General features: G+C 30.6%; 2 long non-coding RNA genes across 3 annotated transcripts; one reads left to right on the top strand and one right to left on the bottom strand.

Annotated features, from left to right (window-relative positions):
* Positions 1 to 288: 288 nt before the first annotated feature.
* LOC123294944 lies at positions 289 to 4,137 on the top strand. 2 transcript variants are annotated; one of them, XR_006535128.1, is made up of 4 exons: positions 289 to 722; positions 1,072 to 1,161; positions 1,250 to 1,401; positions 3,985 to 4,137. It is a non-coding gene; the product is annotated as an uncharacterized LOC123294944 (long non-coding RNA). The 2 variants fall into 2 exon arrangements; XR_006535127.1 differs by lacking the exon at positions 3,985 to 4,137 and adding an exon at positions 2,488 to 2,811.
* On the bottom strand, positions 2,232 to 3,872 carry LOC123294943. Its single transcript, XR_006535126.1, has 2 exons — positions 3,690 to 3,872; positions 2,232 to 2,894 (listed from the first exon to the last, which is right to left on the bottom strand). It is a non-coding gene; the product is annotated as an uncharacterized LOC123294943 (long non-coding RNA).
* Positions 4,138 to 13,385: the final 9,248 nt, after the last annotated feature.

Raw genomic sequence — 13,385 nt, 5'->3', positions numbered from 1 at the left:
GAATCTTTTCGTGCTACCTGAATGTAATACGAAGTTTTTAAATAAAATTCTTATAAAATAGTATATAAACTAAAATTTTTTATACTTACATAATGCGCTTGAGTGAACATTTAGCGTATCGTATCTAAAATAGCGTGATCACACATTGTTAAATATAGCTGAAAATCCCCCAATAACACTTCGCGTTAGTTGTATTATTCTTGCATAGCGATCAGCTAAAGAAGAAGAGGATTATCCAACAGGTAAAAAAATCTATGTGGCAATTATGTAGTCCTGTAGTTGTTGTGTACTACAAGATGTCGTTGTGAGTTTAATATGAATTACACTAACGTTGTGAAATCCCCCCTTTTGGTGTGGATCAATATTACATTAATCGATAATGGGTTTGTTTCACGGCTAAGTGAAACAATTTATATTACACCATTTTGCATGAGGTTTTCCACGCTCAAGTAATAGATTTTAAGGATAAATCTCAATAATGATTGATGTTATTTGTGGAAATTTGGTCTGTTTATCCTTGGCCCATTTATCAGCGACACAACATAAATCCAAACTTAACCCTTATAAATAGAATTTTGAATTTCATCAAACATAAATTTTACACTTCATGTTGGTACTATGACTTTATCCAAATTCACTCAGTAAACAAAGTGTTGAATATGGCGTACGAAAGTTCGTAGCTGTCATTAATTTTATTTCAAACTTCAACAAATTATAGCGAGGTAAGAAAAGTTCATGATTAATTTAGAAAACTGGTAGAATATTATTGAAATTACCTTGATCTCCATTGTAGGGGATATTTATCTTTCAGGATAACCGCCTAATGAATAATAATTCCAATTATTCCACTGTTGATCCACTGTAAACGGCTCAACACATGTGTTCCAAAATTTCAATTAAATTAACATTTTGCTCTAAAATTATCTCTTTATTGATCTTTAATTTTACAATTTGTTAAATTACATTCGTTTCTTTGAATTTTAATACAATTTACATGACCAATTAATCGCGAATCAAATATAAATTTACTGTTTCGTCGACATGTTTAATTTTAAAACCAATTATTTTCAGATGAATGTATGATCGATTAGATGTTGAATCGACGGAGTACGATAATTAAAGAGGAAGATTTCAGTCGCCTTCGCATTCACAACAGCTCGGGTATGTTTTGTGCGGTTGCGCAGATAAAATTTAAAATTTTTACAATAATAATGTTTTGTAACATAACATATTTCCACCCTTCTTCCAGAAGATTGGGGTGTTACACTCTTGCATGTACGAGGAGTTGCTGACCACTACACCACCGAGGAAACAATCTGTGTGGGATTGTTATGGGGTCCAGACAACTGGCCCTTCGAGGGGGGGGGGATCTGAAGGATAGGAGGTCACTGTTCGGGAGGTGTACGTATGCCCTTTTTTTTTTTTTTTTTTTTTTTTTGAATGGTCTTAAATATTGTCCATGGCTATTTGATGCTTCTCTAATTGTACCCAGTCGTTTACTTCATACACATGTTTACGCCCGGTTTTATTAAGTAGTCTCTACGTCTTTTTTAAGGATTCATCCAAGAATCGGTTGATGATGGACTCTTTTGGTACTTTTCAGGCCATATAGTGCGTTTCCACTTTTGGACGTCGTAGTGCTGGCGATGATTTGCGTTTCTGACAGATTTGCAAGATTTTACGTAATATACCACGTCGCGATACATATTCCTCCAATCTTCTTTCCTTATGTTTTTCTCACTAGTTTACGGAGAAGCCCGGCTTGAATTTGTAAAATTTTCATCAGGTTGTCGTGTTTTAAACGAGCAGTGATGTATTTACGTAACTTCATCCAGTGCTTGTACCACGCGAACGTTTGGGAATTTTCATAAGTATCCGTAAGAATAGTAGGGTATCGTCTGGTAAATTTTCTTGGAATTGTAGTTTATGTAGTGATTCAGTTTGTGGATGGTTCAATTTTCCATTTCGCAAAGATGTGAAAAGCATCGTCGATGTTGTTATTTGCATCCGGAATGTATTCAACCATGAACTTATGTTGTGATAAGTTCAATTTCCAACGTTCCAGTTTAGCTGAGCCTTTAGAATTTTCGTGGAGGTGTACCAACAAATATTATCGAATTTGTATTGAGTGAATTAATTTTAACGTTTCTTTTTCATATATATATATGGATTTGTTTTCAGATGTTGATAATAATTTTTTGTATATGAAAATTTGTATTTTGTACATATTGGGTCTGCTGTCGAACCATTTTCTTTCACTCGTTTAAGTATTTCTTCCGAATGTTGAAATGTTTTATTGTGTCATCATTTGGCCGTAATAATCGTCGAAATTTGTAAAATTTTGTGAAATTTTAGGCCTTGTAGGTGGTGATTTGTGATACGGTTCGGATTGGGGTATATTCCTTTAAAAACTTTCCATTGAAATACTTGTTGTACATCCAATTATTGTTCGTTGAAACATTTTTATAATTTGTTTCAATTTTTCAGAGTCATCACCGTCGGTTCTTGGAATTCCCTCACAAGTTTGTGGATATCAGGATAAAACGTCAGCACGACCGGATTTAAACTGATTATGCGTTCATGTGTATCAAGCAAAAAACTGTTATGGATAGCCATTTTGTCCGTCAGGTTTGGGTCACGTGTCGATAATTGTCTGTTAGGTTCTGAATGTGGAACTAGGATTAAAGGTTGGGTGCAGAGTGCCCTCGGTTTAATGGTATATGTTTATTCTACCTGTGTATGATTGACGACCACCGAGTGTGTTGTGGATGCGAAAGTGTTTGCTTCATCGTGAAAATTTCTGTCCACCAATTTATTATGATGACTTCAATTTATGTTTGATCTCCTACTACGGAATGCTTGGTTCCACTTGCAGATGACGAAGTTGGTTCAGTCTGTAAATAATAATAACAAAGCAGAATATTTTTCTATTTTTTGTTGAAGGCTCTTATAAAGAAAAAAATTCTTTGGAATGTTTTCAGACTCGCTATAAATAATAAATTAATTTGTTTGAAATTTTTTTGTGTTTTATTTTGTGTGAAATTCCTTGTTAAATCTATTCTTAAGATTAATCCAAATGCTTCGCTTTTTGAATTAATCTTGTTATGAAATTTATGGTTATAATTTGAATTTTTTGTTCTAACCTGTAGATACCTATTTTTAAATAGTTTAAAGCTTTGCTACCATTTATGTTGTGTGTGTGTTACAAGATGTCGTTGTGAGTTTAATATGAATTACACTAACGTTGTGAAATCCCCCCTTTTGGTGTGGATCAATATTACATTAATCGATAATGGGTTTGTTTCACGGCTAAGTGAAACAATTTATATTACACCATTTTGCATGAGGTTTTCCACGCTCAAGTAATAGATTTTAAGGATAAATCTCAATAATGATTGATGTTATTTGTGGAAATTTGGTCTGTTTATCCTTGGCCCATTTATCAGCGACACAACATAAATCCAAACTTAACCCTTATAAATAGAATTTTGAATTTCATCAAACATAAATTTTACACTTCATGTTGGTACTATGACTTTATCCAAATTCACTCAGTAAACAAAGTGTTGAATATGGCGTACGAAAGTTCGTAGCTGTCATTAATTTTATTTCAAACTTCAACAAATTATAGCGAGGTAAGAAAAGTTCATGATTAATTTAGAAAACTGGTAGAATATTATTGAAATTACCTTGATCTCCATTGTAGGGGATATTTATCTTTCAGGATAACCGCCTAATGAATAATAATTCCAATTATTCCACTGTTGATCCACTGTAAACGGCTCAACACATGTGTTCCAAAATTTCAATTAAATTAACATTTTGCTCTAAAATTATCTCTTTATTGATCTTTAATTTTACAATTTGTTAAATTACATTCGTTTCTTTGAATTTTAATACAATTTACATGACCAATTAATCGCGAATCAAATATAAATTTACTGTTTCGTCGACATGTTTAATTTTAAAACCAATTATTTTCAGATGAATGTATGATCGATTAGATGTTGAATCGACGGAGTACGATAATTAAAGAGGAAGATTTCAGTCGCCTTCGCATTCACAACAGCTCGGGTATGTTTTGTGCGGTTGCGCAGATAAAATTTAAAATTTTTACAATAATAATGTTTTGTAACATAACATAGTAGATAAAAGATCCGCTTTATATCAGATACTCAGATAGCGCACTTCGTGTGTCATAAAATAATTTTCTTAACATTTCAACGATAGCACGCTTTTTAATAGCGCTTCGCGTTAGTTGTAATATCCTAGCATATATATATATATTCCATTAAAACAAGTGAAAATAAACAATTGACTGAGTTAATTGTTGAATTACCATGCATAGACAGTGTTGATTACACTGCCACATTACACATACATAACTTATATTCCCATATAATGCAGACTATACAATTTGCGGCTCCCCCACGCGTAAACAGTGATGTTTACGAAAAAATATTTGAAACAAAAGTTGTTAATTTTTTTATAAGGAACATTGTTTACATTTAAACTTTTGTTCTATCTCTAACGGTTTACAAGGCCCAATTCTCCTATGTTGCTCATTTATGAACTCGACCTCACTTTTTACGTCCTGAGTATGCTGTATAAATTTCAGCTTGATATCTTTTTTCGTTTTTGAGCTATCGTGTTCACAGACGGATGGACGGACAACCGAAAATGGACTAATTAGATGATTCTATGAACACCTGTGGCAAAATTTTTTTCGTAGCATCAATATCTTTAAGCGTTACAAACTTGGTACTTAACTTATTATAGTATGTATATTTCATATATACATGGTATAAAATGTAATAAATAGACGCTTGCAGTATTGTTCCAGAAACACGTGGATTGTAGGGACCAAAAAAATGATTCCAATAATAAAATATTTATATTTCAAAGTATTTTGCAATAAATATACCCACTTAAAAAAAATTGTGACATTAAAACACTTCAGCATCGTGCGCTATAAATCATGACGTCATCTATGACAATTCATAGTATCATCATCATTGTGTGCCATGACTATTCAACAGACGTTGGCGGTCATTGATTCGGTATTCCATGTTCCGATTTTCATAATATTCCGTTTTTTCTTTTGTTTCCATGATATTTATTGTCAATTCTTTGTAGTGAGTTGCCATTGCCTACTACTACCGGTTGTTTTAAGACGTTGTAGCATTAGGGTGGGTAATGCTTGTTGAACTTGGCCTAGAGCGCGAAAATATATCAGGAATTTTTCCAATATTTGCTTTAGCGGCGGTTTTTTTGCAATCTGATTACTTTCTTGGCTAGAATCAGTATTCTCTGAAGTGAGTTCAATTGAAAGCTTTCGTTTTTTCTCAGTTTGTTTTACAAAATCTTCATCCTCATCCGTGAAAAGTCTATCGTATTTGATGATGGCAAAGTGACCTTCTTCCCTTTGTTTAATCATTTTCTCTCATAACTCCTTTGTTTCTCCAGAATTTTCTTTGGATAATCTTCGGTTGTGAAAAGATTTGTATCCTTAAGAAGTTTTAATTTTTTTAAACGAAAATTTTTTTCCATTGTGTCGTAAAGCCTAAATTCAGCGGCCACATTTAGAATCATTTTTAACGCCTATTCTTCTAAAGAAACTAAATTCCTTTACTACGTTTTCTAACTGAAAATACTTATTTTCTGATTAGAGGATTCCATGCATTATATTATTGTTTCGTCTGATCTCACATTCAAGTTGACCAATTTTATTGTTTTGCGCATCCATTAAAAGTTCTTAAGTCTTTATTCGTATTGTCAAATTTTGCATTTATATTCTTATTTAAGTTATTAATTTTTGTATCAATTTGAGTTTGAACATTTTGAAGAACATTCATAATGCCTTGTAAATTGATTTCAGAACCCATAATTGTTTGAGTTTGTAGTTCTGATACTTTTGGATACAATATACTTTAAATAGTTGCGAAAAGTAAGTTTTTTTTTCACGTTGTAATTAGGAGAAAGTTATTATTTTATTAAAGAACTTGCTTAAATTCTAAAAAATTGTTAATTGATAAATTATAAAAATTTTGTCGAAATCAATTGGAAAATCTTATTTCCACTGTTTTTACTAGAACTTAAAATAAAATAAAGTTCAAAAACTAAAACCCCGACTTCTACAAAATCATGCTCTAAAAAATATGAAACAAGGTTTGAAGGAATTTACAAAAAAAAATTCGAACAAAGTGTGGTGTAATTGTATTGTTATTACTGTCGGGGGGACCTCCAGGTTTAAAAAATTTTCTACAGAACGGTCCCCCGACAGTAATTACAATTTAACTGATCGGAAATACATACGCTTAAAACTATTTTGAGGCTATAATGCGTGATTACGTATAACAATATATTTATTGATAGCAAACACACTATCATTAAATCGAAATTTGGTTTTGCGATCATAATTTTATGTCCTGTAAAGGACGCCATACTCAATTTAATTTTGACGCCACATAGCCTTTAACCAGCAGGAAATCAAGACGCTTCTAACGATACCTCATTTGTCAAATTATGATAAGTATTTTAGAAGCTGGGTGGGAATAGACGAAAATACATACATTTTAAACTGTTTTACGATTATAATTCCGTGATTAAGTTTAACAATATATATATTTTTGAAAAGTGCTAATAATGCCCTTTAATTTAATACCAAACAGGCTATCATTAAATCGAAATTTGTTTTTCGATCATAACTTTATGTCCTGTAAAGGGCGCCATATTCAATTCAATATGATGCCACATAGCCTATAACCATCGGGCAATCAAAATGCTTCTAACGATACTTCATTAGTTAAATTATGGTAAGTAGTTTAGAAGCTAGATGGGAACAGACGAAAATACATACATTTTAAACTGTTTTACGATTATAATTCCGTGATTAAGTTTAACAATATATATATTTTTGAAAAGTGCTAATTACGCCCTTTAATTTAATACCAAACACGCTATCAATAAATCGAAATTTGTTTTTCGATCATAACTTTATGTCCTGTAGAGAGCGCCATATTCAATTTAATGTGACGCCACATTGCCTATAACCAGCGGACAATCAAAATGCTTCTAACGATACCTCATTTTAAAATTCTGGTAAGCCATTGTATAGTCGGGGTAAAAATACCAAAAAAATAACAATTATATATAAAATTTTTGATCGTCTAGGGGGAGATTCGAACGACCTCGAACGACAGATTATTGGAAACCAAATGCGTTTCATTAACAAAATTATGTTGTTTTTAAAGTCAAGGCGTGTCTCTGAACAGCGGTTGACAAACAACAGAACAACAACTTCATTTAAAACTTAAATTTTCACGTTCCAAACACGAAATGTTACGATATTAATATTCTAAAACCAAACTTATATCTCTTTTATCTACTTTTCAGTTAAATTTTCATCCGAAAACCACTAGACTTTGACAAAAAAATAACAGCTTGACTAGTACGTATTTACACTTCACGCCCAAAAAATTCATAGTATAAAAAACAGTTTAAGCAACTAGAGAACGTCAGGGCCCAACATATGCGATATGATGAATGAGAGAGAAGACTGCCAGTGAGTTTCCCTGTGGCCTTGTCTAATCTACATGTCATTGGCTACATATTGTTTACATTATTGCTATAAAGTATATAGTTAAAAAAATCCATTTGGGGAATATTATTTGATACATTATAAATTATTCAAAAAGTAGAAACGTCAACAGAAACTTTATTTACATAACCGGCAAAATATAATTTTTAATTTTCAATCAAACTAACTAAAAGTTTTATTGAGTTTAATTATTATTTAAATTTAAGTGCACTTTCATCTAATATTTAAATTATAATATTTCTGAAAAAACAAATTGTGTACTTAGTATAAACTGCGGCCACATATTGGAGAATATGCAAAACTGTATATTAAACATATTTTCATTTTTCAGAAAAAATAAAACTGTATATATCCTCTTTGCACAAAACAAATATTACTAATATTAGCAGACACAAAATCTCTTCTCTCTCATTCATCATTTCGTATCTACTTACAGGGTAGCAGATCCCCGCGTTCTCTATGTATATAAACTCTTTGGATTCAAAACCATTCATAAAAGACGTTTAAATTACCTTGCAAAAATTTGAACTTTAACATTAAATTTTATATTAAATGAACAATTAAACAACGGTTTTGATACTTTAGATGATTTTTTTTTGGACGTTAACTAACTTCTCAAACAAAAAACGGGAGAGGCGGAATTTTTTCGGGGAAAGCACACGAAACTAATAAATTCGTTCCTGCTGATAAAAAATACTTCAAAAATCGATTTGTAAATAGATAAAGCAAAAACTTTTTGTATTTTCTGGTTGACATGTATAATAGTTCGTTATATATCAGTATTTTCTAAAATTTTCTTCAACATATTTATGTTAATAAAATTCATAAGTTGCCATACAAATATATTTTATTGTTTTTATATTGATATGTAAAAATATTCTGGATTTTAATACACTCAAAAGACGTATACAGAGTACACACAAATAACCCAAGTCAAATTCAAACAACTCGTGATGTTTTAACCTTTAATGGTCAGATCAATAACTTTTCAACTAAAAAAGGAATTGATAATGATGGAGTCGAAATTTTCAAATGATTGGCCTACTACTACAAAATCATGCTCTAAAAAGTATGCAAAAATATTCAGATCAGAAATTGTTATGGTAAGTGAAATTGTTATTATCGTCAGAGGACCTCTAATATTAAAAAGTTTTCCAGAGAACGGTCCCCCAACTGTTATACCAGTATTACTTTTCATAACAATTTCAGGTTATTATGTGAATATTTTGTTTCATACTTTGTAGAGGTGATATTGTAGTAGCCACGGCTTTAGTTTAAGAGCTTTATTTTATTCCAATTATTCTGACGTAGTTTTCATGGTACTGTGATTTTCTACATAGCACTTTGAGTCTTATATTATTGTGATTATTTACACACAAGACTCTATTTAAACCACAGTACCATGTAGAAACAAATATGTATAAACTAAACATTTCTTATTTATAATTTATTTACTTTCGTAGTAAATTAGGATATTTTTAAGGCTCAACTAGTGGATGATTAATACGCCTTCGTCGATTCTTCATTTGTCAATACATAAGCTCTCGGAGATAAACTCATGGTTTCATCTTATGATAGAGTAAAGGACCCGGAAAAAAGTGATGATAGCGGAAAAGTTAGGAAACAGCACCGATTTCAATGAAACTTTTTGTAACGTACTAATAAGACTCCAAGGAACATTCAACCAACTTATGCTAGTCATAGAGGGGGGGGGCAATATATACCAACATTTATATGAAATGCGGATAAAAATTGTCGTGTAGTACATATTTATGGTTGCTGATGAGGCAGATTACACAAATTCTGCTATGCCACGTCTTCCAAAAATCATTCCAATTTTGTCCAAAATTTCACTTTTTTGTACAAAAAAAATACACACAATATACTTTTAAATATTGATGAAAAATATTTATTTTATAGTTACTTGCCAAAATGGCATGATTTTCGGAAGACGTGACAGAATCCGTTAATTCTGACCGGCTTCGGAATGATTCACCAAAAATATCCTGTAGAGCACAGTTTAATAAAAATACCCACTAGAGCAACATAAATAGTTTGCCGTTTTTGTATCGAAGAAGAAGTAAAATTATTGGTAAAACAACACAATTTAAAGGAATAGCTGGTAACAGAATCATTGTAATCTGTTTTCGGATTCGCAGTCAGCGACCAAAAATACCTACTAAACGACAATTATAAGACAAAATAAGCATTTTTTAAATTTTGTCTACATTGGCCTCCACTCCCTATGTTCCTTATATGACTATGTTGAGTTGGCTGAATGTTCCTTGGGGTCCTATAAACACGTTTCAAAAAGTTTCATTTCATTTCAAAAGTAAGTGCTGTTTCCCAACTTCCAAAGTTTGAAGAGCAGAATACGAAAATTTATCACACAGTATCTGATTCTCTTTGGTGACATAGTTTCAACTCACTGTAACTAAGAAACTAGTGATATAAAAGGAAGAAAAAAGAAGCCTTTTTTTATAGAGAATTGTCCCCCAATTTTTGCCCTTTTAATTTACTTTTACACTTTGGAAGAAAATTTTTCGCTTTTTTTCGAATATTTTGAAACAAAACATTAAATTTTGCTTTATAATTCGCATTTTTAATTTTTTCATTAGTTTAGTCTTTACTCAAAATTATTACACGTTTATTTTTTGTGTGCTCCGGAATGAAAGCACTGGAATTTTGATAATTAATAGTGTTATGTATTCAAATATTTCGAAATACTTCAAATAATTTTGAGTGTAGACCAAAATAATGAAGAAATTAAAAATTCGAATTTTATCATAAAAATTGTTCATTAGTATAAAAAAATATTCTAAGCAACTTTTTCTTGCAAAATATTTAAAATCGACCTTATTTTTAGACTGAGTTTAAAGTTCAGGTTTCGATTCATCTTAAAAAATGCAAGCCATCACCCTGTAAGTATTCGAATCAAGACAAAACATCTTAGAACACCTCCAAAATACGGAATTTTGCGTTTCAAAGTTTTTGCGTAGAATTCGGAAAAAAAAATAACGATTTCCAAATCAGTGTTAAAAAAATTGACACTGATTCAGATGGTTTTTACAATTCACAAGTCTTATGTATTCCGCAGATACATGTAAACCCAATCCGATTAAACCCCGAACTGAAAAAAGGGGTCTTATAAGTAAGACCACCATGTGTGTATGTCTGCCTATCTGTCTGTCTGCCTGCCTGCTTGTTTCGTTTGTAAGGCAATTTAATGGAGTGTTCTTAGCTATGTTTTAAGTACGAGTTTTGTCAGGTGTTTTTTAAATTTTGTAAATTTTTAAAAGGTGGGGCAGGGCTATTTTCTGTCAAAATGAATCGATTGCAACAGGGAAAAAATACGAATATATCGGTACTATTTCAAATTAATACTTAGATTTTCAATCTCCTGGATCTTATACTCTCCGAGAAAATTTTTATTGAATATAAATATTGTTTTTCAATTCGACAAATTTGTCTAAAGATTTTCCCCAAAACGAAATGCAAAAAGATTAATTTAAAAAAAAAAAACTAAACAAATGAAAACAAATGAAAACAAGTGAAAACAAACAGTTGAGTGAGTTTATGGTTGAAATATCCTGTATGGAAAGTATTGAATTTCAGTGCTGGCATTATTTCTAATAAATTAGAGGAGTTTCAAAAACTAACACAATTATTTTTATTTGGTCTTTCAAAAATTTTCGAAAGTTTTTTCTAAAATATTTTTTCGTTTTTCAAAAATTATATACATTACCACTAGTTGAAGCTACCTGTAAACTGTCAACTCCCTATCTTTCATAGTGTTGGAAAATGGAAAAAGTTTTATCCTAATTTGCGCCTTCACGAGTAAACAATTATGTTTATGAAAAAACTTTTCAAACAAGAGTTATAAGGCACTTTTTTACCTTTAAACTTTTGTTCTACTTCTTACGATTTACAAGATGGATTCTGCGGATCCAAGACTCACTTGACATATGTAACTCATTTAAGAATTCAAACTTTCTCAATTTTTACGTCTTAAGCACCCTGTAGAAACTTCAGCTTGGTATCTTTTTTCGTCATCACAGTCAGACAGACCAACACACAACTGTAAATGGACTTATTGGGTGATTTTATAAACACCTATACCAAAATGTTGTTCTTATCATAAGTATTTTTAAGCGTTACAAATTTCTGTCTAAAATGAATATATCTTGATAAATGTTTCACATAAGTGCAAGTTTTAAACAGTTTAATTTTTTATCGGGCTTATAAGCTAGCAACCTACATCTACCCTTAAAGGGAAGAAATTTAAGTGCAAAATAGTCAAGGGACATAGATGACATGATTAAATGCATCGCCTAAATTAACAAGTAAAACAAACAATTGACTGACGTTGATTACGCAATCGTTTCTTTTTGTACGTCAGTAAGTAAAGAAACCACACACACATATATACATATCACACATATATAACTGCTATTCCCATATAATACATACATACTATATCATTTGCGCCTTTACGGGTAAACACTGCTGTTTACGAAAAAATGTTTCAAACAAACGTTGTTTATTGTTTTATAAGGAACATTTATTTCACTTAAACTTTCCTTCCATCTCTAACGATTTACAAGATGGACCCAAAGGACCCAAGAAACTATTGGCCTTTATTTACGAACTCGACTATTTACGTCCTAGACGTTCTTTTGGTTTTTGAGTTATCGTTCTATATATCGTTATATATATATATATATATATATATATATATATATATATATATATATATATATATATATACAATATAATTAAGCTGAGACATTTCAAATATTAAATTTCTCCTTAAATTCAATTATTACGACAAATTAGTTATTATTGTAGAGATCTAAATCAGTCATGCTCACATTTTCTTAAACAAAATTATCTCGATATGTGCACCTTAAAATGTAGCGATACTACAAAATATCTACTTTATATTATCGGGTTAAAAACAATTACCTTCTATCCGAAAGTGAATACAAACATATTATTGTGCACAACAAACAAAGTGAACTTCACCTGACCTAAACTTTTTGAAGCATCATTATTTCATGTAAATTTTACAGTTACTACAGAAAAGTTAACTTCTATTTTCGAAATACATTTTTATCATTTTTAAGTGCATATATGTGTATATTTACAATACAAATATTTACGTAAGAAAGAATGATAAGTATCTAAATCTGGCAAACTTTCGCCAGAAGATCTATACTTGATGCATTTTATCGAGGCCAACATTTCTAAGTAACTAAGTACATTTTTTAAGCCCACAGTTTAATTTAAGTAGTTCGATCTTCTAATTTTGATTTAAAATAACTTATATTTAGCACAAATATAAATTCGAATTAATTAAATTGTACTATAAGGTCCGCAAACATCAAGTATAGTTTTAGTTACGAGTGACTATTTAGAAACACAATCTACAAATCTAGGGTTTTTCGAAATAAATTTCGATTTTTGCCCCAATTTTCCCAGATTAATTCTATATATATATATATATATATATATATATATATATATATATATATATATATATATTTCTCTACCATTTGGTAAATCAGTATGATTTAATTATGTATAGAGAATATTACTCATTTATAATTTGGTGACATCTGCTAACTGGCAGTTGAAGTTGCAAATTATTTATTAACATCGTCGGTTTACAATGGTATATTACAATGCGTCTTAGAATCTATGATGCCTAGCCTAATCATTATCTATAATACATCATCTTATTAAATAAATACATCGAAATATATAAACATTTTACATCGTTTCA

The sequence above is a fragment of the Chrysoperla carnea genome, chromosome 3 (assembly GCF_905475395.1).
Source record: "Chrysoperla carnea chromosome 3, inChrCarn1.1, whole genome shotgun sequence".
Taxonomy (NCBI): Eukaryota; Metazoa; Arthropoda; class Insecta; order Neuroptera; family Chrysopidae; genus Chrysoperla; species Chrysoperla carnea.
The sequence above is the reverse complement of the archived record's forward strand: the minus strand, read 5'-3'. Positions and strand labels throughout refer to the sequence as shown.